Source organism: Canis aureus, chromosome 11 (assembly GCF_053574225.1).
Source record: "Canis aureus isolate CA01 chromosome 11, VMU_Caureus_v.1.0, whole genome shotgun sequence".
In the NCBI taxonomy this organism is placed as follows: domain Eukaryota; kingdom Metazoa; phylum Chordata; class Mammalia; order Carnivora; family Canidae; genus Canis; species Canis aureus.
In genome coordinates this window covers 26,756,823-26,784,321 of record NC_135621.1, presented here as the reverse complement: position 1 = coordinate 26,784,321, position 27,499 = coordinate 26,756,823, and the positions used below count along the sequence as shown (strand labels likewise).

The 27,499-nt window shown below is 42.3% G+C and overlaps 1 long non-coding RNA gene and 2 pseudogenes across 11 annotated transcripts in view; 1 reads left to right on the top strand and 2 right to left on the bottom strand.

Annotated features, from left to right (window-relative positions):
• The window catches only part of LOC144323651 (uncharacterized), an 80,183-nt gene that overhangs the window by 46,296 nt on the left and 6,388 nt on the right, over positions 1 to 27,499 (bottom strand). Inside the window, exons 3-4 of one of the 11 annotated variants that reach the window (XR_013389028.1) lie at positions 11,718 to 11,772; positions 4,026 to 4,426 (exon numbers count right to left, since the gene is read on the bottom strand). The exons of 7 other annotated variants lie outside the window; for them this stretch is intronic. This is a non-coding gene — a long non-coding RNA (uncharacterized LOC144323651). Of the gene's footprint in view, positions 1 to 4,025; positions 4,427 to 11,717; positions 11,773 to 16,791; positions 16,970 to 18,550; positions 18,654 to 27,499 lie in introns of all 11 variants that reach the window. 3 more of the 11 variants (XR_013389033.1, XR_013389032.1, XR_013389025.1) reach the window with 3 other exon arrangements.
• Positions 14,875 to 15,435, top strand: LOC144323649 (large ribosomal subunit protein eL32 pseudogene; annotated as a pseudogene).
• Positions 22,789 to 22,885, bottom strand: LOC144324429 (small nucleolar RNA U13; annotated as a pseudogene).

Below are 27,499 nucleotides of genomic sequence, written 5' to 3'. Positions count from 1 at the left end.
AAATAAAATATTTAACAAATAAATAAGTAAAAACTTTCTAGATCACAAATTAGCTGTCGGTCAGATTCCAATTTCCAAATTAGCATGGCATTCACAATCCAGTCTCGCTCCCTTCCCCAATATCACCACCTTCCAACACACACTGTTCCATCTTGCAACAACTCTAACATACAGTGTCACACTATTTCTCATCAAAACATGCTTTGGATGTGTTTTCTCTTCCCTGGGTTCATGATGTTTCCTCTGTCTGGAATTCCCACTCACCCTTCAGGACCCAGCTCCATATTCCTGCTCCATGAGCATTCTCTGGCCCTCCCTCCATGTTTTTAAAGACCTCAACTCCAGCATATGAGCACATATTACTCTGTATTATAACTTTCTCCATTTGAGTGTGTCTCCCACTGGACTGAGCTCTCAGAGAGCATCATTCATCTTTGTCTCTCTGGGCCTAGAGCAGAGAACACAGTACTTGGCACAGAGTAGCTGCTCAATAAATGTTGAATGAATGGATGGGTGGGTGGGTGGATGGATGGATGGACGGAAGGACGGATGACTAAATGAAGGAGAAAAAAGGAAGCTCTTGGGCCCAGTGGTTTCTACTCTGTAATACTACACATCCAATTCCATCTTTAGTTCATTCCTTCTAATATTCCCATGATTTTTTTTCATTGTATTTTATGAACAACTGAAAATGCTTATACGAGCATCACAAAGTGTTGGCCTGGTCAAGCAGTTGTCATGGAAACAGCAGACTTACTGCAGAAAGAGTTCTAGAGACCCCTGATGCTCTTTAGATCTTCGCTGTTTCCTCCTCTTCCCCCAGCTAGTGGGAGTGCAGAGAACATCAAGGAGGGCAGCCAGGGGGGGTTCAGAACTCTGAGCCCTAATTTTCCCCTGCAACTGATGAGTTCCAAGAAAAATCCTGACATTAGAAGGAGCAACAAAAGAAGAGGAGGAGGTGCAAGGACAAGTCTGTACGGTTTCCTTCTCAAGGGACTGAAGCAAGGCTCAACTCAAGGTTCAGTGTCCCATGGAGTCCACCCTAAGACACTCCCAGCATACTTCTCAGTCCCTTCTCTGCTCTCCTTAGGCCTCAGTGAGCCTAGAAGGAATCTTTCAACTCACATAGGCCCCTCCAGTCTGCTATGACCTTATCGTGGGTCCGTTCAAAGACGTGTCCCATCTTATCTCATCTAGACAAACTTCCTGGCCAGAGACCGCATCTTCTCTGGTCCTCCCTGGCACCAGGCCACCAATCCCAACAACCACTAGGACTCAGCATCATTTACTGTGCTTTTATTTTTTTTTAAAGATTTTATTTTTTTAATTTTTATTTGTTTATGATAGTCACAGAGAGAGAGAGAGAGAGAGAGAGAGGCAGAGACACAGGCAGAGGGAGAAGCAGACTCCATGCACCGGGAGCCCGACATGGGATTTGATCCCGGGTCTTCAGGATCGCGCCCTGGGCCAAAGGCAGGCGCCAAACCGCTGTGCCACCCAGGGATCCCTTTACTGTGCTTTTAACCATCATTTCATTGAACTCTGGAGAGGACACTCTGTGATGGTGGAAATGTTGTAGCTCTTCACTGTCCAGTATAGAGCCACCAGCCACAGGTGGCTACTGAGCACTTGAAAGGTACAAAAGGGGGCAGCCTGGGTGGCTCAGCAGTTTAGCGCTGCCTTCAGCCCAGGGTGTGATCTTGGAGACCCGGGATCGAGTCCCACGTCAGGCTCCTTGTGTGGAGCCTGCTTCTCCCTCTGCCTGTGTCTCTGCCTCCCTCTCTCTCTCTCTGTGTCTCTCATGAATAAATAAATAAATAAAATCTTTAAAAAAAAAGAAAGAAAGAAAGAAAGGTGCAAAAGGGAACTGAATTTTTAATTAATTCGAACTTAAATAGTCACATGTAGCTCGTGGCTGCTACATCACATAGCACAGCTCCAGCTCTCCCTGAAGGGAGGATGATAATCCTCATTTTGCAAGTAAATGAATCGGGGCTCTTATGAAGTCTCTGTATCAGTACACAGAAATGTTAGGATTCTCCCAACCACACAGGAAGGAAAATGGAAACGAGAAATAGAATGTCCCCTCATGGATGAGCTCGATGATACAGAGTCAGCACGAGAAACAGAGTAGGTCCCGAGGCTACACTGAATCCATGACTGATGTTAACACATCAGAAGAAAGGCCTGTCAGCAATAGAAATACAGAATAAAGGGTGGCCAGATACGCCCACCCCACTCCAGCAAGAGAAGGCAGTGTCAGGGCGCATGGGTGGCTCTGATGGTTAAGCTTCCAACTACTGATTTCAGCTCAGGTCATAATCTCAGGGTCATGGGATTGAGCCCCATGTCAGGCCCTGTGCTCGGCAGGGAGTCTGCTTGAGTTTCTCTCTCCCTCTCCCTCTGCCCTTTCCTGAGCTCATGCTCACTTGCTCTCTCTCTCTCTCTCTCTCAAATAAATAAATAAAATATTTTTAAAAAGAGAGATAGAGAGAAAGTGGAGGGCCTGGGTGGCTCAGTCGGTTAAGAGTCTACCTGCAGCTCAGGTCTTGATCCCAGGGTCCTAGGATGCAAGCTTCACATCAAGCTCACTGCTAAGCGGAGAGTATGCTTCTCTCTCTCCCTCCCTCTGCCTGCCACTCCCCTGCTCATGCTCTCTCTCCATCAAATAAATAAATAAAATCTTAAAAAATATATTAAAAAATGGACACTCATTGCCAACCAGCTCCCACTGAACAAGTCCCACACCTCCCAGCAATGGCCAAATGATAACTGGGCATCCCACTTGGCCTGCCTCCCAGAAGAGCGCGCTCCATCAGTTCCCAACTTCTCCATGTATGTCTACGAGCTCTCGGGGTTCGGTCAGCCCCTGCATCCTCACTCATCAGTCAGGGGCGCTGAGGACAGGAAGTGCCCTCCCTGTGCTGAGCTGGCTTTCTGAGCCTGCAGGCCCAAGACTACAGCTGGCTTGCTAGCGTGATGCGGGTCCCCCAGTGGGAATCTGTCTAGGGCCAGCTGGCCTTTCCCGGGTCGTTCCCCAGCTTTTCCTCCAGTCTCATTTCCAGTTTGACCTGCAACCATCCATGGCACTTGGCACAGAGCCAGGGCACGCAGAAAGCGCTCAGTGGTGGCTCAAGGACTTCTTCTCCCAGAGAGCTGCGCTGATCACTGGCCCACAAAGATTCCTTTCCTCCTACAGAGCACTTGCTCTCACCGCACATCTGAGCTCCAGTCACCCACTGTTCCCGCTGTACACGCTACCTCATCCCTGCTCTCCTGTGTCATGCGGGCCTGCTTTCTGGGCTCACCACGCTCACTGCGCCCAGGCCCAGCCTTGCCCATGGCCATTGCATGACAAGCTCCTTCTGATCCCCAGCTCTCCACTCAAGTATCCCCTCCTCAGACAGGACCTCTGCCTCGGGCTGCAGGATCCAGCACACTGCCCCGTGTCCATGCTCCCCTGAGCCCCTCTCACTGTAATCTGTCTCCTGTTTAGAATTTGTTTCAATCCTGGTGACTTATCTTAAGTCCTGGTTCTACTACCCACTAGCTCTGTGCTTTTGATCTAGAATAAAAATTACAGGGCAGCCCAGTGGCTCAGCGGTTTGGCACTGCCTGCAGCCCAGGGTATGATCCTGGAGAACCAGGATCAAACCAGCCTGTTTCTCCCTCTGCCTGTCTCTGTGCCTCTCCCTCTCTGTGTCTCTCAGGAATAAATAAATAAAGTCTTAAAAAAAATTGGAGAGGAAAAAGTAAAACTGTCACTTAAAAAAAAAAAAAAAAAAAAGAATAAAAATTACAGCTAAAAGTTCCTGAGAAGTTGTGGTCTGCCAGGCACTGCTAAGCTCTGTTAGAACTCCCCAAATCCCTGTGGGGTAAGTGCTACTGTGACTCCAGCCCTACCCAGGAGAACACTGAAATGCAGCAAGATGAAAGAACTTGCCCAAAGTCATGGAGGGAACTGGTGACAGATTTACACAAATTCTTCTGTACCACAGTGCCCTCATCTGGAACAGGAGGCTCACCTCTCAGAGGAGTAGGAGCAGAGGAGACAGGTGTCTGATAAAACTCCCCTTAGCTTCTCCTCCTTGCGAGGGATAGGAGGTCAGGGCTGCCTGGGGGCCCTGGAGCTGGCGGCGGCAGCCCATGCATCACCTGTGCAGGAAGGGGGTTCTCACCGGCTGAAGCATCGTTCTACTGGCAACAGAGATCTCGCACATGCCAGGACCACACCAAGCACATAATCAGGCACAATGAAGGCACACAGGCCTCTTGGATTCAGCGTGGATGGCATTTTGATCTGAGCCTTGGCAGGCAAAGTTATTAAATGAAGGAGCAGATGCGCTAATGTTCCCCTGGGGAGAAAACCAGGTCGGGCATGCAAATTCAACTCACACTGGCCCGATTGCGGGGATACTAAGGTGACCTGGAGTGGAGAGAAGACCATAATTAGAACGAGAGACAGGGATTCCTGGTGGCCCAGCGGTTCAGCACCTGCCTTCAGCCGGGATGTGACCTGGGGTCCCGGGATCGAGTCCCACATTGGGCTCCCTGCAGGGAGCCTGCTTCTCCCTCTGCCTGTCTCTCTCTCTCTCTCTCTCTGTCTCTGTCTCTATCTCTCATGAATAAATAAATAAAATCTTAAAAAAGAAAAAAAGGACCAGAGACAGAGCTTGGAGAGCAGGAGGAAGTGAACAAATTGGTGGGACGTGCTGCAGGCAGGGTCCACGCAGGAGGGACCCAGGTGGCCGCTGCAGGACGCCAGTCAGGCCAGATACCGTGTGTCTGCCTCCCCACTACTTAGGGATTCTTGCCTAAGCATCTCTCCAGTCCCAGGAGAGACGTTTGCAGGGGATAATGAGGAAATAGCAGAAGGTATGGGAAGGGAACCCGGCTCTGGGGCCGCCCTGCTGCAGGAGGAAGAGAGCCTGAGAACCAAGAAAGAGGAGCTAAGTGGCCGAAAGGTAACTTGAGAGAGCGCTCCACAGACCACGGGCATTTCCAGGCCAAAGCCAGAATGACCCTGAACTGTGGGTTTGCACACCATTCTGTAGTTGATGCACACAAGGAAATCAGATGGCAAATGGGCAAGGATGCGGTGGCCCAAGTGGAAAACCAGGAACGAGGAAGGGGCTGGAATCACAGTCGCGTGCAAGGTGAGCACACAGGGAACACCTCTTCCGCAGAGGATACCACAGATTGTCCAGGACATGCTCCATCGGCAGGCAGCGGGTGTCATATGGTAGGTTTATTTTTATTTTTATTTTTATTTTTATTTTTATTTTTATTTTTTTATTTTTTTTTTTTTAATATTTTATTTATTTATTTAGGATAGTCACAGAGAGAGAGAGAGAGAGAGAGAGAGGCAGAGACACAGGCAGAGGGAGAAGCAGGCTCCATGCACCAGGAGCCTGACGTGGGATTCGATCCCGGGTCTCCAGGATCGCGCCCTGGGCCAAAGGCAGGCGCCAAACCGCTGCGCCACCCAGGGATCCCTGGTAGGTTTATTTTTAAATTTGTATCCTCAAACCCCAAAATGATGAGATAATTTTATCAAGAGTCACAGAAGATTAAAATTAAGTGAAGGTCCCAGCTGTTGGTTATGGCAATGTACCTTATATATGAGACTAACCCTACTCTCAACAAGAGAAAATTCTTTTTTTTTTTTTTTTTTTTAAGATTTTATTTATTTGACTGAAAGAGAGAGAGTACAGGCAGGTGGAGAGACAGGCAGAGGGAGAGGGAGAAGCAGGCTCCCTGGTGAGCAGGGAGCTCGATGCAGGGCTCGATTCCAGAACCCTGGGATCATGATCTGAGTCAAAGGTAGATGCTTTAACCAACTGAACCACTCAACTTGCCCTAAAATTCTAACATATATATGCAGGTGTGTGTGTGTGTATATACACATTTATATATGCACATGTATAACATATATCCATTTTTATGTATATATAGAAAATATTTTTAACAAGATGAAAATACTAAAGAGCAACAAAAAGCAGGCAAAATGGAGAAAATTCTACTTTTCTTTTTTAAGATTTTGGTTTTTGTTTTTTTTTTAAGATTTTGTTTTTAAGTAATCTCTATACTAACATGGGGCTCTAACTCACAACCCAGAGACCAAGATTACATGTTCTACTGACTTGAACCAGGCAGGCGCTCCCAGAAAACTTTATTCTTTTATTTTTTAATTTTTATCTATCTATCTATCTATCTATCTATCTATCTATCTATCTATCTATCATCTATTTATTTATTTATCTTTTTAAGATTTTATTTATCTATTCATGAGAGAAACAGAGAGAGAGGCAGAGATACAGGCAGAGGGAGAAGCAGGCTCCATGCAGGGAGCCCGATGCAGGACTCAATCCCGGGACTCCAGGATCACAACCTGAGCTGAAGGCAGGCGCCAAACCGCTGAGCCACCCAGGGATCCCCCAAACTTTATCCTTTTAAAAAGAGACCACACCTGGGTGAGATCCAACTTTGCAAGGCTTTTCCCCCAAAAGTGCTACAGTCCATTGAGCAGGCCAGGGCCAGGGTTCCTGCTGAAAGTGGCCATCTAATGGCCTGAGCAGTCAGAGGTCAAGGTTCAGGGCTACCAGAGAGGCTAGAAATTCAGCAGGTTGGGGAATTCTAGAAAGGAGAGAGCCACAAAAGGAGCCCCAGATTCTGTGAATGGCTCCCTTCTAGCCACTGGCTGACTCCTGAGCTGCACTTAGTGGTGAGACCCTTAGGTGCCCAGGGGGAGGCTGGAAGGCCAAGCAGAGGTTTCAGCAGCCACTCACTATAGAAGAAGAGCAATTGAGAGTATGAGTCCTGCCAGGTTAGAGGGGCTTAGGAAACACCTTGGCTTTCTACCAACACCCCAGAAGAGCTACACTTGAAGGGTACCTCTCAAGACTAAGAAATCGATTCTACCATTAAAGGTAAAACCAGGGATCCCTGGGTGGCGCAGCGGTTTGGCGCCTGCCTTTGGCCCAGGGCGCGATCCTGGAGACCCGGGATCGAATCCCACATCAGGCTCCCGGTGCATGGAGCCTGCTTCTCCCTCTGCCTGTGTCTCTGCCTCTCTCTCTGTCTCTCTGTGACTATCATAAATAAATAAAAATTAAAAAAAAAAAAAAAAAAAGGTAAAACCAAGACAGGCTGCCCCAGTGAATCCTAAAACCAAGCCAGAAGATCAGAGTAGTCTGCCAGGAATTTAACCACCCAATAAAACATAACTCAACCCGTTCAGAGTCACTATGACCTATCATCCATAATGTCCACTATACGATGAAATACTGCTAGACACACAAAAAACGGAAAAATGTGATTCACTCCACAAAGAATTACTAGGCAACAAAAATAGGCACACAGACCACTCTAATATTGGAACTGGCAGTCAAATTATTTTTTATTCAAATATAATTAACATACATTGTTATATATTAGTTTCAGGTGGCAGTCAAACTTTAAAAAAAACTGGGCACCTGGGTGGCTCAGTTAAGTGTCTGTCTTTGGCTCAGATCATGATCCTAGGATTGAGCCCCATATCAATCCCCATGGAGATTGGAGAAGGCATGAACCTTCTCCCTCTGCCTGTGTCTCTGCCTCTCTCTGTGTGTCTCTAATGAATAAATAAATAAAATCTTTAAAAAAAAAAAAAAAGCAAACCTGATTTTTCTTTTAAGTAGGCTCCATGCCGAGCATGTAGTCTAACATGGGGCCTGAACTCATGACCCTGAGATCAAGACCTGAGCTGAGATCAAGAGTCAGAGCTTAACCAACTGTGCCACCCAGGTGCCTCAAAACTATGAAATATTTTACAGTACCATTTACAATATCTCAAAAAGAATGAGGAAGAGAAATGTCTAGGTATAAATCTAATAAAATGAGTGCTGCAAAGTACAAAACACCAATAAAAAAAATCAAAGAAAACCTAAATATATGGAGAAAAATGCCATTTACAGATTAATAGACTCAATGTAGATATGTCAATTCTCTCCAAATTGAACTTTAGATTTAACAAACTCCAATGATTATTCCAGTACTGTTTTCCACAGATATAAAGAAACTGATTCTAAAGTATATGTGGAAAGACGAAGGAACCAGAGTAGTCAACAATTTTGAAAGACAAGAACGAAACATCAGAACTCATGCCAACTGATGCTAAGACTTACTATATAGATAGCTACAGTAATCAAGACAATGTGGTTCTGGAGAAAGAACAGACATGTAGGTCAAAGTAACAGACTAAAGAGTCCAGAAATAGATCCGCATAAATATGGTCAACTGTTTTTTCACAGAAGTTAACTCAGTGGAGAAAGTAAAGTCTTTTCAACAAATTTTGCTGAAACACCCACACTCAAACAACTTCAGCCTATACCCTACATCAACTATAAGAATTAACTCAAAATGGGTCATAGACTTAAAAGTAAAATGTAAAATTACAAAACTCATAGAAGAAAACACAGGAGAAAATCTTCATGGCTTTGGGTTAGGCCCTATACATGGGACTAAAAAAAATGATAAATTGGACTTAACTAAGGTTTAAAACTTTTACTTTGCAACAAGAATGAAAAGATAAGCCATTAGGGGAGAAAATATCTGGAAATCACATACACACCAAAAACTGGTATCCAAGAAAAAAAGGCAACAAAAACAAAAGTAAGTAAGTGGGAAGACATTAAACTAAAAAGTTTTTGCACAGCAAATGAAACCATTAACAAAATGAAAAAGCAAGCTATGGGGCACCTGACTGGCTCAGTCAGTAGAACATGTAAGGCTTGGGATACCTGGGTGGCTCAGTGGTTGAGTGTCTGCCTTTGGCTCAGGTCATGATTCCAGGGTCCTAGGATCAAGTCCTGCATCGGGCTCCCTGCAGTGAGCCTGCTTCTCCCTCTTCTATGTCTCTGCCTCTCTCTGTGTATCTCTCATGAATAAATTTTTTAAAATCTTGGGCAGCCCGGGTCGCTCAGTGGTTAGCGCCGCCTTCAGCCCAGGGAGTGATCCTGGAGACCCAGGATGGAGTCCTGTATCGGGCTCCCTGTATGGAGCCTGCCTCTCCCTCTGCCTGTATCTCTGCCTCTCTGCCTCTCTGTCTCTCTGTCTCTCTCTGTATGTATCTCTCTTGAATAAAAATAAAATAAAAATAATAAAAATCTTAAAAAATAAAGCACATGTGAGGCTTGATCTCAGGGTCACGAGTTTGAGCACCATGTTCAGTGTAGAGTTTAGTTTTAAAAAAAAAAACTACTGGATGGGAGAAAATATTTATAAATCTTATGTCTGATAAGGGGTTAATATTCAAAATAGTTAAACAATTCATACAACTCAGTACTAAAAAAAATCTAAATAGACATTTTCCAATAAAAACATACAATAAAAAAAACATACAATGATAATTCAAAACTACAATGAGATATCACTTCACACCTGGTAGAATGGCTGCAATCAAAAAACAAGAGGTGTATCTGGCTGGCTCAGTCAATAGAGCATGTGACTCTGGATCTTGGAGTTGTGAGTTCAAGCCCCACAATGGGTGTGGAGATTACTTAAAAAAAATAAGTAGGTAGGGATGCCTGGGTGGCTCAGTGGTTGAGCATCTGCCTTCAGCACAGGGCATGATCCTGGAGACCGGGGATCAAGTCCCACATCAGGCTTCCTGCATGAAGCCCGCTTCTCCCTCTGCCTGTGTCTCTGCCTCTCTCTCTGTGTCTCTCATGAATAAATAAAATCTTTAAAAATATATATTTAAAAAAAGTAAGTAAATAAATAAATAAATAAATAACTTTTTAAAAGCTGAGAAATAATAAGTATTGGTAAGGATGTGGAGGAAAAAAAGGCAACCTTTTGCCCTGTTAGAGGGAATATAAACTGGGGCAGCCACTCTGGGAAACATTATGGAGGTTCCTCAAATAACTAAAAATAGAACTACCATATAATTCAGCAATTCCATTTTTGAGTATTTATCTGAAGGAAATAAAAACACTAATTTGAAAAGATATTTGCACCCATATTCACTGCAGTCTTATTCAAAACAGCCAAGACATGGCAACAACCTTAATGTTCATTCATCGATGGATGAACAGATAAAGAAAATGCACTGTATTTATATATACAGAGGAATTTTACTCAGCCATAAAAAAAGAAGGACTTGATCCTAGGACCTGGTGATCCTAGGATCACCACCTGAGCCAAAAGCAGATGCTCAACCACTAAGCCACCCAGGTGCCCCACTCTGCCCATTTTTTAATTGGGTTATTTGGAGTTTTATTTCATTTGAGTTGTAGGAGTTCTTTATATATTTTAGTTCTTAACCTCTTATCAGACATATGATTTGAAAATATTTTTAAAAAAATAAAATATTGTCTCCCATTCTGTAGGCTGCTTTTTTTTTTTTTCCCCACAAACTCTACCTCCAACATTGGTCTCAAACTCATGGCCCCAAGATCAAGAGTAGAATGCTCTACTGACAGAGCCAGCCAGGTGCTCATGTAGGCTGTCTTTTCACTGTTGATTGTGTCCTTTGATAAACAGAAATTCTTAATTCTGATATAGTCCAATTGATCGATTTTAACTTTTATTTCCTGTGCTTTTAGCATCATAGCAAGAAATCACTGCCAAATCCAATGTCGTGAAGCATTTCCCTATGGTTTCTTCTAAGAATTTTATAGTTTTTTTTAAAGATTTATTTATTTTATTTATTTGAGAGAGAGAGAGAGACTGCATATAAGGGAGGGGGCAAAGGAAGAAGGAGAAACAGTTCTAAGCAGATTTGGGCTTGATCTCATGACCCTGAGACCATGACCCAAGCCAAAACCAAGAGTCGGATGCTCAACTGACTGAGTCTCTCAGGTGCCCCTAGGAGTTTTGTAGTTTTAGCTCTTAGGTGTTTATAGCTCTATCTCTTGGGTCTCTTAATTCTTTTATCCATTTTGTGTTAAATTTTGTATATAAGGTAATTCTGCATGTGAATAATCCAGTTTTCTCAGTACTACTTGTTGAAGACTCCTTCCCCCATTAAATGGTCTTAGTACCCTTGTTGAAAATCATTTAGGTGCCTGGGTGGCTCAGTCAGTTAATCATCTGCCTTTGGCTCAGGTCATGATCCCAGGATTGAGCCCTGAATCAGGCTTCCTGCTCAATGAAGTCTGCTCCCTCTGCCCCTCCCCCTGCTCATGTTTTCTCTCTCATAAATAAGAAAATAAATAAATAACATCATTTGACCAAGAGGTATTTTTCTGAGCTCTCTATTCTATTGGGAGATTATGTTTAATGAGGACAGGGTTTCGGATAGGGAAGATGAAAAGGTTTTGGAGATGGATGGTAGCAATGGCTGCACAAAAATGTGAACATACATAGTGTCACTGAAATATACACTTTAAGATGGTAAATCTTTAAAAAATTTTAAAAATAAATTAATGGTAAATCTTATGTGTATTTTACCACAATTGAAATTTTTAATGAAATAGACATTTTCTTGGGATCCCTGGGTGGCTCAGCGTTTTAGCGCCGCCTTCAGCCCAGGGCTTGATCCTGGGGTCCCGGGATCGAGTCCTACATCGGGCTCCCTGCATGGAGCCTGCTTCTTCCTTTGTCTGTGTCTCTGCCTCTCTCTCTCTCTATGTCTCTTTCATGAATAAATAAATAAAATCTTAAAAAAAAAAAAAAGAAATAGACATTTTCAGATAAGCAAAGGCTAGGATAATTTGTAGCCAGCAGACACTTACTCCAAGAAATGCTAAAGGAAATTCTTCAGGCTGGAGGAGAGATGAAAATGCAAACCTATAGGAAGAAAAGAAACACACTAAAAATAGCAAATATGTGGGTAAATATAAAATATAATTGTTCTTTTCTTAAATTCTTTTAAGAAGTCAGCTGGCTGTTTGAAGTAAAAACAACAGGGGTGCCTGGCTGGCTCAGTTGGTAGAGCATGCAACTAACTCTTGATCTTCAAGGTTGTGAGTTTCAAGCCCAAGTTGGGTGCAGAGATTACTTAAAAATAAAAATCTTTTTTTTTAAAGGTAACAATAGTAATGTATTGTGAAGTTTATAATATTTATAAAAGTAAAATAAATGACAATAATACAAAGGATAGTAGAGGTGTAAATACAATGAAATTGTTGTAGAGGTTTTTATCAAATATAAGTGAGCTGTGAAAGATTAAGAATACCCACTGTAATCACTAAAGTAACCACTTGAAAAATGATCCAAAAAATTGGTTAAAAAGTCAATAGAAGAGAAGGAATGAAATACTTAAAAATATTCAATTAACCCAAAACAATAAAGGAACAAAGAACAGAGGGGACAAAGAGAAAAAAATATCAAGATGGCAGACTTAAAACCAATCTATCAGTAATTAAATATAAATAGAATAAGCATCCAATAAAATTGATAACTACAGAACCTATAGAATAATAAGATAAAATTATGAACAACTTTATGTCAATATATTTAATAGTTTCAATGAAATGGACAAATTCCTTAAAAATATAATTTACTAAAACATACGAAAATATAACATACATGAATAGTCCACTATCTATTAAAGAAATTGAAACATAATTAACAGTATTTCCACTAGAAAACTCCAAGCCCCCAGATGACTTCATTGGTGAATTAACCCAAATACTTAAGGAAGATATAACACCAATTTTATATAAATTCCTTCAAAAAGAAGAAAAGGGAATACTTCCTAACCTGTTTTAGGAAACAGTATAAATGATACCAAAGTCCATTACTACAAAAAAAGAAGATTGCAGATAATATCACTCATGAATATAGACAAAAAATTCATGAATTGAAAAAATGTTACTGAGTTGTAAAACAAAATATAAGCAAATTAAACCAGCAATATATAAAAATGATAATCATATCCATATGGAGTTTATACCAGTAACACAAGATTGGTTCAACATTTGAAAAATCATGGGGTGCCTGGCTGACTCAGTTGGTAGACTGTACAACTCTTGCTCTTGGGGTTTTGAGTTTGAGCCCCATGTTGGGTATAGAGATACTTTAAAATATTTTAAAAAGAAAAGAGAAGAAAAGAAAAATTAATGTAATCTACTACATTGATATAATAAAAGAGAAAAATCAGATACCATTTCAATAAATACAGAAAAAATATTTGACAAAATTTAATACCTATTCAAGATAAAAATCCTTGCAAAGTAGAGATGGTAGGTAATTACTTCAAATTAATAAAGAGCATCTATGAAGAATCTATAGTAACAACATCATATTTGGGATGCCTGGGTGGCTCAGTGGTTGAGGGTCTGCCTTTGGTTTGGGGCATGATCCCATAGTCCTAGGATCGAATCCCACATCGGGCTTCCTGCATGGAACCTGCTTCTCCCTCTGCCTGTGTCTCTTCCTCTGTGTGTGTGTGTGTGTGTGTGTGTCTCATGAATAATTAAATAAAATCTTTAGGGGTAGCCCGGGTGGCTCAGCGGTTTAGCGCCACCTTTGGCCCATGGCCTGATCCTGGAGACCCGGGATCGAGTCCCATGTCAGGCTCCCTGCATGGAGCCTACTTCTTTCTCTGCCTCTCTCTCTGTAGGTCTCTCATGAATAAATAAATAAAATCTTAAAAAAATAAAAATAAAATAAAATATTTTAAAAAATAATACTTATTGGCAAAATAGTGAGTACTTTCCCCCTAAGATTAGAAGCAATGCAAAGATGTCCACTCTAAATACTAGTCAACATTGTAGTGATGGTCCTAGCCAGTGTACTGTAAGAAAAAGAAATAAAAGGCATAAAGATTGGATATAAATCAGTAAAGCTGTTCTTATTTGCAGACTACATGATTGTGTAACTAGAAAGTCCTAAAGAATAGGGACACCTGGATGGCTCAGTCAGTTAATATCCAACTATTAATTTTGGCTCAGGTCATGATCTCAGGGTCATGAGATCAAGCCCCACATCAGGCGCTGCATTGAAGGTGGAGCCTGCTTTAGATTCTCTCTCTCCCTCTGCACTTCCTCCCTCACTCACTTGTGCACACAGCATACACACTCTTTTAAAAAAAAGTAGGGGGGTTTCCTGGGTGGCTCAGCAGTTTGGCACCTGCCTTCGACCCAGGGGGTGATCCTAGAGTCCCAGGATCGAGTCCCGCATTGGGCTCCCTGCATGGGGCCTGCTTCTCCCTCTGCCTGTGTCTCTGCCCCCACCCCCCTCTCTGTCTCTCATGAATAGATTAAAAAAAAAAAAATCTTTAAAAAACAAGAAAGAAAGTCCAAGGTCTTAAGATTGAGTCCTGCATCAGACTTCAAGCTACTAGGATAAATGAGTTTAGCCAAGTGGCAGGATACAAGGTAAATATTCAAGACAGTGTAGTATTGATGTAAAGGCAAATCAATGGAAAAGAAAGAGGTCAAAAATAAATTCTCACATGTACAGTTGATTTTCAATAAGCATAAAAATAAGTCAATGAAGAAAGAACATTTGTTTCAATATATAGTGCTAGAATAACTGGATATTTACATTATAAAGAATTAACCTTGGGCAGCCCTGGTGGCGCAGCGGTTTAGCGCCGCCTGCAGCCCGGGGTGTGATCCTGGAGATCCGGGATCGAGTCGGGCTTCCTGCATGGAGCCTGCTTCTGTCTCTGCCTCTCTCTCGCTCTGACTGAATAAATAAATAAATCTTTAAAAAAAAATTAACCTTGATCCCTATCTTATACCAAATATAAAAATTATTTTGAGATAGATCATATATCTAAATGTAATATCACGGGGATCCCTGGGTGACTCAGCGGTTTGGCGCCTGCCTTTGGCCCAGGGCATGATCCTGGAGTCCCGGGATCAAGTCCCAAACTGGGCTCCCAGCATGGAGCCTGCTTCTCCCTCCTCCTGTGTCTCTGCCCCCCCCCCCTCATAAATAAGTAAGTAAGTAAATAAATAAATAAATAAATAAATAAATAAATAAATAAATAAAATATCTCAAACCATACAGTTTTGAGCCATCTATTACTAGCATCATGGCTGCCCTCAGACCTCTGGTGAAGCTCAAGATCGTTAAAAAGAGGACCAAGAAGTTCATCTGGCACCAGTCAGACGGACTCGTCAAAATTAAGTACAATTGGCAGAAACCCAGAGACATTGACAATAGGCTGTGCAGAAGATTCAAGGGCCAGATCTTGATGCCCAACAATGGTTACAGAAGCAACAAGAAGACAAAGCACATGCTGCCCAGTGGCTTCAGGAATTTCCTAGTCCACCACATCAAGGAGCTTGAAGCACTGCTGATGTGCAACAAATCTTACTGTGCAGAGATTGCTCACAATGTATCCTCCAAGAACCACAAAGCCACTGTGGAAAGAGCCGCCCAGCGGGCCATCAGAGTCACCAATCCCAATGCCAGGCTGCGCAGCGAAGAATTGAATAGACAGCTAATGTGCGGGTCATATTTGCGTTAATAAAACCATAAGACTATAAAAAATAAAAATAAAAAATAAATAAAACCGTACAATTTTTAGAAGCCAACACAAGAGAATATCTTTGCATCCTTAGGATAGGCAACAATTACATAGAACACAAAAAACAATAATAAAAGAAAAAGCTGATAAATTGAACTTCATCAAAATCAAAATTCTCTAATCAAAAAAAATGAAAAGGCAAATCTTACAGAGGAAGAAAATATTCACAATATATATATATATGACAAGGACTTATAATCAGATTATATTTTTTAAAAACTCCTAAAACTCTGGGGCGCTTGGGTAGCTCAGTCAGTTAAGCATCGGACTCTTGGTTTCAGATCAGGTCATCACCTCATGGGTCACGGGATTGGGCCTTGCGTCAGGCTCTCGGCTCAGTTGAAGATTCTCTCCCTCTGCCCCTCCCCCAACTCATGCTCTCTCTCTTTCTCGATCTCTCTCTAGTAAATAAATCCTAAAAAAAAGCAAACCCCCCCCCAAAAAAACAACTCTCCTAAAACTAAAAAAAAGACCAACCCAATTTATTTTTTAATCCAATTTATAAAAATGGGCCAAAGACTTGGACATTTCATAAATGAAGGTATAAAACTGACTAATAAGCACATGAAAAGATAGTAAACATTGCTAGTAATTACTGTGAAAATTAATAAAGGGAAATCTCACTAAAGTGGACCTGGAGGCTAGAAGAGGAAGCTGGAAGAAGAGCCTGACACTCAAAACCAATTACAGGAAAAGCTGTCAGTGACAGACCCCAGCAGAAGAATGTCAACAGGAAAGAATCATCGGTTGCAGGCCCTAACTGGAAAAGATGTACGTTGCCTCCCCTATAAGAAATCAACTATCCAATAAATAAATAAACAAACAAACAAACAAATAAATAAATAAATCAACTACCCTTTTAACTTAGCCAATGAGAAACTTGTCACCCTGAACTCTTGCTTTTCTCAAAACAGCCCCTTCTTGCCTGGGTGGCTCAGCCGGTTAAGCATCTCCCTTGAGCTTAGCTCATGATCCCAGGATTTTAGGATTGAGTCCTGCATCAGACTCTCAGCTCAGTGGGGAGGGACTCTGCTTCTCCTGGTCTCTGCCCCTCTCCCTGCCTCGTGTTTGTTCTGACAAAAGTAAATAAAATCTCTAAAACAAACAAACAAACACCAGCCCCTTCAAACTTCCTGCTTCTCTATAACATAACATTCCTCTCCTTGGTTTATTGGACTTGCCATGGTTTTGCTGTAGCCTGTGTGTCCTGGATTGCAATTCTCTATTATTCCTGAATAAACCCATTTTTGCTGGTAAAATGACTATTTTTAAAGTTAGCAATATGAAAATGTGAATCAAAACCACTGTGACGTCCCACATACCTGTTAGAATGGCTGACATGAGGGGGATCCCTGGGTGGCTCAGCAGTTTAGCGCCTACCTTTGGCCCAGGGCGGGATCCTGGAGGCCCAGGATCGAGTCCCACATCAGGCTCCCTGCATGGAGTCTGCTTCTCCCTCTGCCTCTCTCTCTGTGTCTCTCATGAATAAATAAATAAAATCTTTAAAAAAAAAAAAAGAATGGCCGACATGAAAAAGACTGACAAGACCAAGTTTTGTTAAGGACATGGAGCAACAGGAGTGGGTGGGAATGTAAAATGGTGTAAACACTTTGGCAGTTTCTTACAAAGCTAAAATATACTTAATACACCACTCGCAGTCCTACTTGTAGAAATTTCCCAAGAGAAAAACAAAAAACCTATGTCAGCACAAAGATCTTCATGTGAATGTTGATAACTTTATACAGAACAGTCAACCATGGCCCAACCATAGCCCAATAAATGGTAAATGTATAAGCAATCTGATCTATGCACGTGGTACATTATTCCTCAAGTGCTCCAAAGAAAAACTACTGAGGGGTAGAGGTAGGGCCTGTGAAAAACAAATAGAGGTGCCTGGGTGGCTCAGTGGGTTAAGTGTCTGACTCCTGATTTTGGCTCAGGTCATGATCTCAGGGTTGTGGGATGGAGCCCATGTCTGGCTCCATGCTCAGCACAGAGTCTGCTAGTTCCTCTCCCTCTGCCCATCCTCCTGCTCCCCTATTCTGTCTCTTTCTCTCAAATAAATAAAAATCTTAACAAATTACTGATAAACATAACATAGATGAATCTCAAAATCATTATGCTAACTGAAAAAAGCCAGATGCAAAAGACTAAATGCTCGATGAAATTCTAGAAAAGACCATAAAGAAAATGAAGCAATGGAAACTCTCATACCATGCTAGAACAGATGGGAAAAAGGTTTGGCCTTTTTTTTTTTTTTTTTTTTAAGATTTTATTTCTTCATTTGAGAGAGAGTAAATGAGAGAGAGAGCATGAGCCCAGGAGGGAAGGGCAGATGGAAAGGGAGAAGCAGACTCCCCACTGAGCAGGGAGCTCAATGTGGGGCTCAATCCCAGGACCCTAAGCCCAAGGTAGATGCTTAACTGACTGAGTCACTCAGGCAGCCCCTGCCTTTTTAAAGTAATTTCTACACCCTATGTGGGCCTCGATCAAACTCATGATCCCAGTATCAAGAATCACATGTTCTACCAACTAAGCCAGCCAGGTGCCCTTGGCCATTTCTTATAAAGTCCATCAATTACTTTTCTTCTGACCCAGCAATTCAACTTCTGGTATTTATTCAAGAAAATGAAAATATTTTTTTTAAAAAAGAAAGAGGGCAGCCCGGGTGGCTCAGCAGTTTAGTGCTGCCTTCAGCCCAGGGCCTGATCCTGAAGACTCAGGATCGAGTCCCATGTCGGGCTCCCTGCATGGAGCCTCTCTCTCTCTCTCTCTTTCTCTGTATGTCTCTCATGAATAGGTAAATAAAATCTTAAAAAAAAGGGGATCCCTGGGTGGCGCAGCGGTTTGGCGCCTGCCTTTGGCCCAGGGCGCGATCCTGGAGACCCGGGATCAAATCCCACGTCGGGCTCCCGGTGCATGGAGCCTGCTTCTCCCTCTGCCTGTGTCTCTGCCTCTCTCTCTCTCTGTGTGTGACTATCATAAATAAAAATAAATAAATTAATTAAAAAAAAATCTTAAAAAAAAAAAAAAGAAAAAAAAAAAGAGGGCAGCCTCGGGGGCTCAGCAGTTTAGCACCACCTTTGGCCCAGGGTGTGATCCTGGAGACCGGGAATGAGTCCCACGTCCGGCTTCCTGCATGGAGCCTGCTTCTCCCTCTGCCTGTGTCTCTGCCTCTCTCTCTCTGTGTAGAGAATAAATGAATAAAATCATGAATAAATGAATAAAATCTTGGAAGGAAGGAAGGAAGGAAGGAAGGAAGGAAGGAAGGAAGGAAGGAAGGAAGAAAGAAAGAAAGAAAGAAAGAAAGAAAGAAAGAAAGAAAGAAAGAAAGAAAGAAAGAAAGAAAGAAAGAAGAAAGAAAGAAAGAAAGAAAGAAAGAAAGAAAGAAAGAAAGAAAGAAAGAAAGAAAGAAAGAAAAGGAAAGAAAGAAAATGAAGAAACAATGTTCACAAACAGTATTATTCATAGTAGCCAAACCTGGAAACAATTCAATTGTCCATTAACAGCTGAATGGATTAACAAATTGATACAATGAAATACTACACAATAAAAATGAATTAACTGTTGATACATGCATGAAATGGCTAAATCTGAAAAACATTCATCTGTATGAAAGAAAACACAAAAGAGTACATCGTGATTCTGTGTACATAAAATTCTAGAACAGGGACGCCTGGGTGGCTCAGTGGTTGGGCGCCTGCCTTCGGCTCAGGTTGTGATTCCAGCATCTGGGATCGAGTCCTGCATCAGGATCCCTGTGAGGAGCCTGCTTCTCCCTCTGCCTATGTCACTGCCTCTCTCTCTCAGTCTGTGTCTCTCATGAATAAATAAATAAATCTTAAAAAAAAATTCTAGAACAGGTAAAGAAAGGTATACAGAAAACAGGTATAAGAACAGGTATACAGAAATCATTATGATGGTTGCCTGTGGAGTGTGAAGTAGAAGTATTATATATAAATTATAACCTCAAAATTTTTTAAAAGTCAGTTAAAACAGGGATGCCTGGCTTGCTTAGTTGATAGAGTGTGTGGCTCTTGCTCTCACGGTCATGAGTTCAAGCCCCAGGCTGGGCCTACAGCTTACTAAAAATAAATGAATAAGGGACACCCGGGTGGTTCGTTCAGTTCGTGATCCCAAGGTCCTGGGATCGAGTCCTGTATCGGGCTCCCCACAGGGAGCCTGCTTCTCCCTCTGCCTGTCTCTGCCTCTCTCTCTGTGTCTCTCATGAATAAATAAATAAAATCTTTTTAAAAAAACAAATGAATGAAAAAAAAAACGAATGAATGAATGAATAAGGGGTGTCTGTCTAGCTTAGTTGGTAGGTGTGTAACTTGATCTTGGGGTCATGAGTTCAAGCCCCACACTGAAAAATAATAAATAAATAATAAAAATGAAATGAATGAATGAATAAGTAAAATAAAGTTGAAACAGGGATTTAGCTAGTATACAAAATGTATGCCATCAGTACTACACACTTGCAAGAGGAAGGGTTATCGATTTGACTTCTACCTTGTTAGCAACAGAAGCAAAGAACGGAAAACAACTGCTTACATGATTGCAGCCAAAAGATCAGAAAAAAATCAGTTCAGTGTTTTCATAATTTTTGGAACTGGGATATGAGAGAAAATTCACTGACTGAGCCTCATAGTGGACAAGATTCTCAACAATAGTCTTGGTTTTCATGCAGTGTTTCATTTGGCTGTGGTTTAAAAGATCTTGTGGGCAGCCCGGGTGGCTCAGGGGTTTGGCGCCTGCCTTCAGCTCAGGCTGTGATCTTGGAGACCCTGGATCGAGTCCCACGTCGGGCTCCCTGCATGTAGCCTGCTTCTCCCTCTGTGTCTCTGCCTCTCTCTCTCTGTGTCTCTCATGAATAAATAAATAAAATCTTTAAAAATAAATAAATAGATAGATAGATAGATAGATAGATAAATGATCTTGTGATGAATTCAAGCAATTCCATGACACGTCATGACTCTGATAGTCTAGATCATTCTAAGGGCAATTATTTGATATCTAGGAATAAATGGCATCAGGGCAAATGTCACTCTACAGAGGGTTCTTCCAGCCCCTAAAGTTGAGCAACCCAAGACGCCATCACGATACTCCACCTTATTTTCCTCCTAGCCCTCATCCCTGGTTGATATTGTTTACATGGTTACTAATTATACTGACTAGAATGGTTAGTCCATGTATATAATGACCTTAGCTTGCCTTGTCATTGTGTGCCTAACACATATTAGGTGCTCAGGAAAGACTCTGAAGGAAAGAATGGCCTTTGACGTGATCCTTTACTTCTCCCAACCACTTGATGGCAACCACATCTGTCCAACTCAAGCTAAACAACACAGTCATCAAGCACATAAGACGGCAAATATTGCAGGGCCCGCTGTCACTGCCCTGTACCAGTCCCTCGGGAGTTCATGCTGGCTTCCCAGCCTTTCCAGAATCAGATTCTCCTACCAATTCACCTGATTACTCTGGTCTCACTCGATCCTGCCCAACTTTGCCAGAGCCTCTTACCAGGTCTTCCTACCCCGACACTTGCCCCCTCACCACTCCCAGATCATTCCCAATACAGCAGAGCAGAAGACAGATCTTTTTTTTTTTTTTTTTTTAATTTATGATAGTCACAGAGAGAGAGAGAGGCAGAGACACAGGCAGAGGGAGAAGCAGGCTCCATGCACCAGGAGCCCGACGTGGGATTCAATCCCGGGTCTCCAGGATCGCACCCTGGGCCAAAGGCAGGCGCTAAACCGCTGAGCCACCCAGGGATCCCCAGAAGACAGATCTTATTGTTCCTCTGCTAAACACCCATGTGGCTCCATCTCACTCGGGGTGAAAGCCCAAATCCTCACGAGGACCTCAACCGCTGAGCCACCCAGGGGCACCCCCAGACCTGTTTCAACATGAGACAGCCCTTAGCTTTCTCTTCTCCATGAATAAAGACACCTCATCTTCTCTGGGTGTCACAGTCCTAATTCCTTTAGGACTTGGGTCCCAGGTTCCAACAACACTGTCATCTCTGTTCTTCCCACTGAGTTTTGAAGCCTCCCAACCAGCTCCTCGAATCTGACAGTAGAATTCTCGTGACCAGAAGAGAAAATACTCAGGGGCTCCATTCTAATCCTTGTTCAAATTCTACACCATCGGGATCCCTGGGTGGCTCAGCGGTTTGGCGCCTGCCTTTGGCCCAGGGCGTGATCCTGGAGTCCCAGGATCGAGTCCCATGTCGGGCTCCCGGCATGGAGCCTGCTTCTCCCTCTGCCTGCGTCTCTGCCTCTTTCTCTCTCTATGTCTATCGTGAATAAATAAATAAATCTTTAAAAAAAAATTCTACACCATCTTTTTGTTTCACTGTATACTCTCAACAGGTACTGGAACTAAGTTGTCCATCTCACAAAACAACAATAATCTATCACTGTAAAGCATTATAGTTTACAGAGATTTTGGATATATTCCTTCTGTCACTTGAGGCAAACAAGATATTACACATCTGCTAGAGAATGTGCCATTAACAGTGGACACTTTTGGGGCACCTGGGTAGCTCAGTTGGTTGAGTATCGATCTGACTCTGCCTTTGAATTATAGCTACAGAGTTGGAACAACAGAGTACGGCGGGGGAGGGGGGCAGTTAAAGCCCATTTGCATTACTGATTTATCATAACTCAGGCCAAAGAACCAGACTTTTAGCTTTGCACCCCAGGAACAACATTTTATATTTCTCTTGTACTGTCCCATGTCTTTTTTTTTTTTTTTTTTAAGATCTTATTTATCCATTTGAGAGAGAGAGCACACAGACAAGGGATAAGGGGTAAAAGGAGTGAGAGGAACTGACTCCCCACCAAGCAAGGAACCTGACGCACAACTCCATCCTCCGCCCGTGGGATCATGACCCAAGCCAAAGGCAGATGCTTAACCAAATGAGCCACCCAGGCACATACACACACACCCCCCGGCCCCCACCCCATGCCTTTCAATAGGTACATGGTAAATACTCATTAAAATATTTTTGATTCCTAGGGCAGCCCTGGTGGTTCAGTGGTTTAGCGCTGCCTTCAGCCCAGGGCCTGATCCTGGAGACCCAGGATCAAGTCCCACGTCAGGCTCCCTGCATGGAGCCTGCTTCTCCCTCTGCCTATGTCTCTGCCTCTCTCTCTGTGTCTCTCATGAATAAATAAATAAAATCTTAAAATATATATATATTTTTTGATTACTTAAGAGTTGTATAATTTCCACAACTCTCTTTACTTCACTAAATGGGTAGCACTACTAATAGTGATACATAAACTTGTTTATTCACTTCTAGATTTTTTCCACATCAAATGTGACAGTGTCATAAGGTTTGAGGATAGTACATCTCACACAATAATAGCATGAGCTCCCAATCGTCACATCTACAAGCCAAAAAAGGATCTATAAATTCTTTTATTAGACTTTTAATTTTTAGAGTGCTTTTAGGTTCAATGCTAAATTGAGTGGAAAGTACAGAGATTTCCTACACACCCTTTGCCCGCCCTCCTATACATTTGCCCCAGCCCATACATGCACTGCCTCCCCCACTGTCAACGAGCCCCAATGGAGCAGTACGTTTGTTACAACTGATGAACCTATATTGACACCATTATTATCATCCAAAGTCCATAGTTTACATTAGGGTTCACTCTTGGTGTTGTACATTCTATGGGGTTAAACAAATGTGTGACATGTATCCACCATTACAGCATCACACAGAATATTTTCTGCCCTAAAAATCCTGTGCCCTTTTCAGCTCTCCCTCCTCGAACGTCTGGCAACCACTCGTCTTTTTATTAACTCCGTGGTTTTGCCTTTTCCAGATGTCACATAAGTAGAATCATATAGCCTGTAGTCTTTCCAACTGACTTATTTCACTTAGTTATATGCATTTAAAGTTCCTCCGTGTCTTTTCATGGCTTGGGAGCTCATTTCTTTTTGGCGGTGAACAATATCCCATCATCTGGATGTATCACGGGTTATTTATCTATTCACCTCCTGAAGGACTTTGGTTGCTTCCAAGTTTTGGCAACTGCTATAACCCTCCATATGCAGGTTTTCGTCTGGCCATAAGTTTTCAACTCCTTTGAGTAAACGCGAAGATGTTTACTGGATGGTATGGTTAGATTATGGTTAGTTTTGTGAGAAACCATCAATCTGTCTTCCAAAGTAGCTGTACCATTTTTGCATCACCACCAGGAGTGAATGAAAGTTCCTATTGCTCTATATCCTTGCCACCATTTGCTGTTGTCAGTATTCTAGATTTGGGGGTTTCTAATAGGTGTATAGTGGAATCTCACTGTTCTTTTAACTTGCATTTCATTGGTGTTACATGATGTAGGGCATCTTTTCATATGTTCATCTGCCTTCTGTTCTGTGTCTGTTAAAATCTTTGGCTTATTTGTTAATCAGGTTGTTTTCTTATCATTGCATTTTAAGAGTTCTTTGTATAGGGATGCCTGGGTGGCTTAGTGGTTGAGCATCTGCCTCCAGCTCAGGGTGTGATTCTGGGGTCTCAGGATCAAATCCTGCATCGGGCTCCCCGCAGGGAGTCTGTTTATGTCTCTGCCTCTCTGTCTGTCTCATGAATAAATAATTTTTTTAAAGAGAAAAAAATAAAAAAATAAAAAGAGAGAAAGAGAGAGTACTTTATATATTGCGGATAACAGTCCTTTATCAGGTATGTCTTCTGCAAATATTTTCACCCAGTCTGGCTTTTCATTCTCTTGACAATGTCCTTTGCAGAGCAAAAGTTTTTAACTTTAATGAAGTCTAGTTTATTGGTTCTTTCATGGATCATGACTTTGTTGTACCTAAAACATCATCACCATCTCCATGATCATCCAGATTTTCCCCTGTTATCTCCTAGGGGATTCACAGTTTTGCATTTTACATTTAGGTCTGGATTTATTTTTTTGCATATAGATACCCAGTTGTTCCAGCACCATTTGTTGAAAAGACTCTTTGCTCCATTGTATTACCTTTTCTCCTTGGTCAAGGAGTTGGCTGTTTTTATGTGAGTCTATTTCTGGGACTCTATTCTGCTCCATTGATGTATTTATCTATTCTTCACAAATACCACACTGGCTTGATTATTGTAGCTTTATAGGAGTCCTGAAGTTGGGTAGTGTCAATCCACTTGAGATAGGGAAAATGAAAAACTTCAGAGAAATCTGCTTTTTGCTCCTTTTCCTGCTTCTTCCCAGGACTTGCACCCCTACTTTTACAGGAGCCTCATAATCTAAACAGTGTATATCCTCCTTGTAAAGGACAAGAAGTTGATGATTTCTCTAGAATAGACAATATCAGGGGCACCTGGGTGGCTCAGTCAGTTAAGTGTCCGTCTTCAGCTCAGGTCATGATATCAAGGTCCTGGGATCGCAGCCCACTTCAGGCTCCCTGTTCAGTAGGTAGTCTGCTTCTCCCTCTGCTCCACTCCCCTCCTTGTGCTGCCCCCCGCAAAATAAATAAAAAATAAAAATCTTTTAAAAAAAATAGACAACATCTAAGGAAAGACCAAGTGAGAATGACACATCATATGTGTATTCCAGACCACAGGTGCTAAACATCGACACCAAGACACCCTGGCTCCAACTAGTTCCTGGTTGCATAAGAGGGCACATACACCAGACTACAATCCTCAGTAAAAACCCTAGACCCTGAGCAAAGATGAGACTCTCTCTCCTTTCCTTTGAGTTTTCCAGACACTCTGTCTATACCTGCACGCCCTCTGTATCTTCAATAAATTCGCCTCTCACCTCCTGCTGGCTTGCATTTGATTTCTTCTCCATGCACCCAGGGACCCTCTTGGCCGGTCCTGTGAGATTCCCTCTGGATCCTCATACCTAGCCTGCCTACATCACTCTCACTTCATTCTTCTTCAATATGGAGGTGGCTATTCTTTTTGCTTCTACATACAAACTCTGTCAACATCTACAATAGAATTGTGGGATTTGACTGGGACTGGACTGAATCTATAGACCAAGTTGAAAAGAATGGACATCTTGACAATCTTGAGTTTCCCTATCCAAAAACATGAAACATCTCTCCATTTACTTCATTCTTCTTTAATATCTTTCATCAGGGGGTGCCTGGGTGGCTCAGCTGGTTAAGTGTCTGCCTTTGGCTGGGGTCCTAGGATCTAGCTCCAGGTCGGGCTCTGCTCAGTGGGGAGTCTATTTCTCCCTCTGCTCATCCCTCTGCTTGTGCTCTCTCTCAATCTCTCTCAAATAAATAAAATCTTTGAATAAAAAAAAAATCTTCATCAGCGTTTCATGGTTTTCCTCACATAGATCTTACATGATATACATTTTTAAAATGCAACTGAGGGGAGCCCTGCTGGCTCAGGGGTTTAGCGCCGCCTTCAGCCCAGGGTATGATCCTGGAGACCCGGGATCCAGTCTCACATAGGGCTCTCTGCATGGAGCCTGCTTCTCCCTCTGCCTGTGTCTCTGTCTCTCTCTCTCTGTGTCTCTCATGAATAAATAAATAAATAAATAAAATCTTTTTAAAAAAATGCAACTGATGTGGGGCACCTGGGTGGTGACTCTTGATTTTTGCTCAGGTCATGATCTCAGGGTCCTGGGATTGAGCCCCACATTCCTGCTCAGCATGGAGTCTGCTTGTCCTTCTCTCTCCCCCTCTGCCCCTCCCTAACTCTCTAAAATAAATAATCTTTAAAAAAAATAATAAAATGCAAGGACACCTGGGTGGCTCAGTGGTTGAGTGTCTACCTTTGGCTCAGGTCATGATACCAGGAGTCCTGGGATGGAGTCCGAATCAGGCTCCCTGCAGTAAGCCTGCTTCTCCCTCTGCCTATGTCTCTGCCTCTCTCTGTGTGTCTTTCATGAATAAATAAAATCTTTTTAAAATAATAAAATAAAAAAGAAAATGCAACCGATGTAACCACATGAGTTTGTCCATGTAATTGCTATCAGTCTTTGAGATCAGGGCCATAACTGTTTTTAAACACCAGATGGCCATGACAACATTTGCAGGTGTGGATATGAGAAATGCTCATGAAGAGGAAGAGAATCTGATGGGTTCTATTAGAATCTGGATTTCAGTCCCAGCTCATTCACTAACTTGTTGTATGACCTGTAGCAAAAGATTTCCCTTTCTAGGCCTTCATGAGGGGTTAGGTTAGACCAGTAGACCCCAAAACTGACCCAGGGTTCAACTCCCAAATATTTTTTCAATAGGTCTGGGGTGGGACCTGGAAAAATCTGTATTATTGGGATGTCTCAGTGGCTTAGCAGTTGAGCGTCTACCTTCAGCTCAGGGCCTGATCCCAGAGTCCTGGGATCAAGTCCCAGGTCGGGCTTCCTGCATGGAGCCTGCTTCTCCCTCTGCCTGTGTCTCTGCCTCTCTCTCTCTGTGTCTCTCATGAATAAATAAACAAAATCTAAAAGAAAAGAAAAGAGATCTGTATAATTAAAATCTTCCCTGGTGTTTCTGGTTTTTGGGATCCACAGACCTGTTTGGAGTAAAGGAGGTTCCCAATTTTTCACAATTCATGGTGCATCTAGTGTTTCTATAATTGTTTCATGACTCCCTAGGTCTACAGAAACACCCAACAGTTCTGTTCATTAAGTAGGTTAAGTCCAAACAAATTCAGTAAATATTTATCTCCTAAGAACTTAATGCCTGTCTGGCAACACACACCTTCTCAAAGCTTGGAATTAGGAATCATTTTCTGTTCCACATCAACTATACACAATACTTTTCATCACAACAACATCCATGACCTCAGCTTTGCAAAGATAGGATGTTATTCAAAGACATGTAATATGAGCTCACAGTGAAATTGCCTCAAGCCAGCAGTTTTGTGCAGTACCAGACAGATGTCACTTGTGTGATGGGCTGAACTGCATCCCAACTCCTTTAAATTTGTATGTTAAAACTCTAACCCTAATACCTCAGACTGTGACTGTATTTGGAGACAGGGCCATTAAAGATATAATTAAGGTCAAATGAGGTCATGTAGGTGGGCCCTAACCCAGTATGACTGGGATC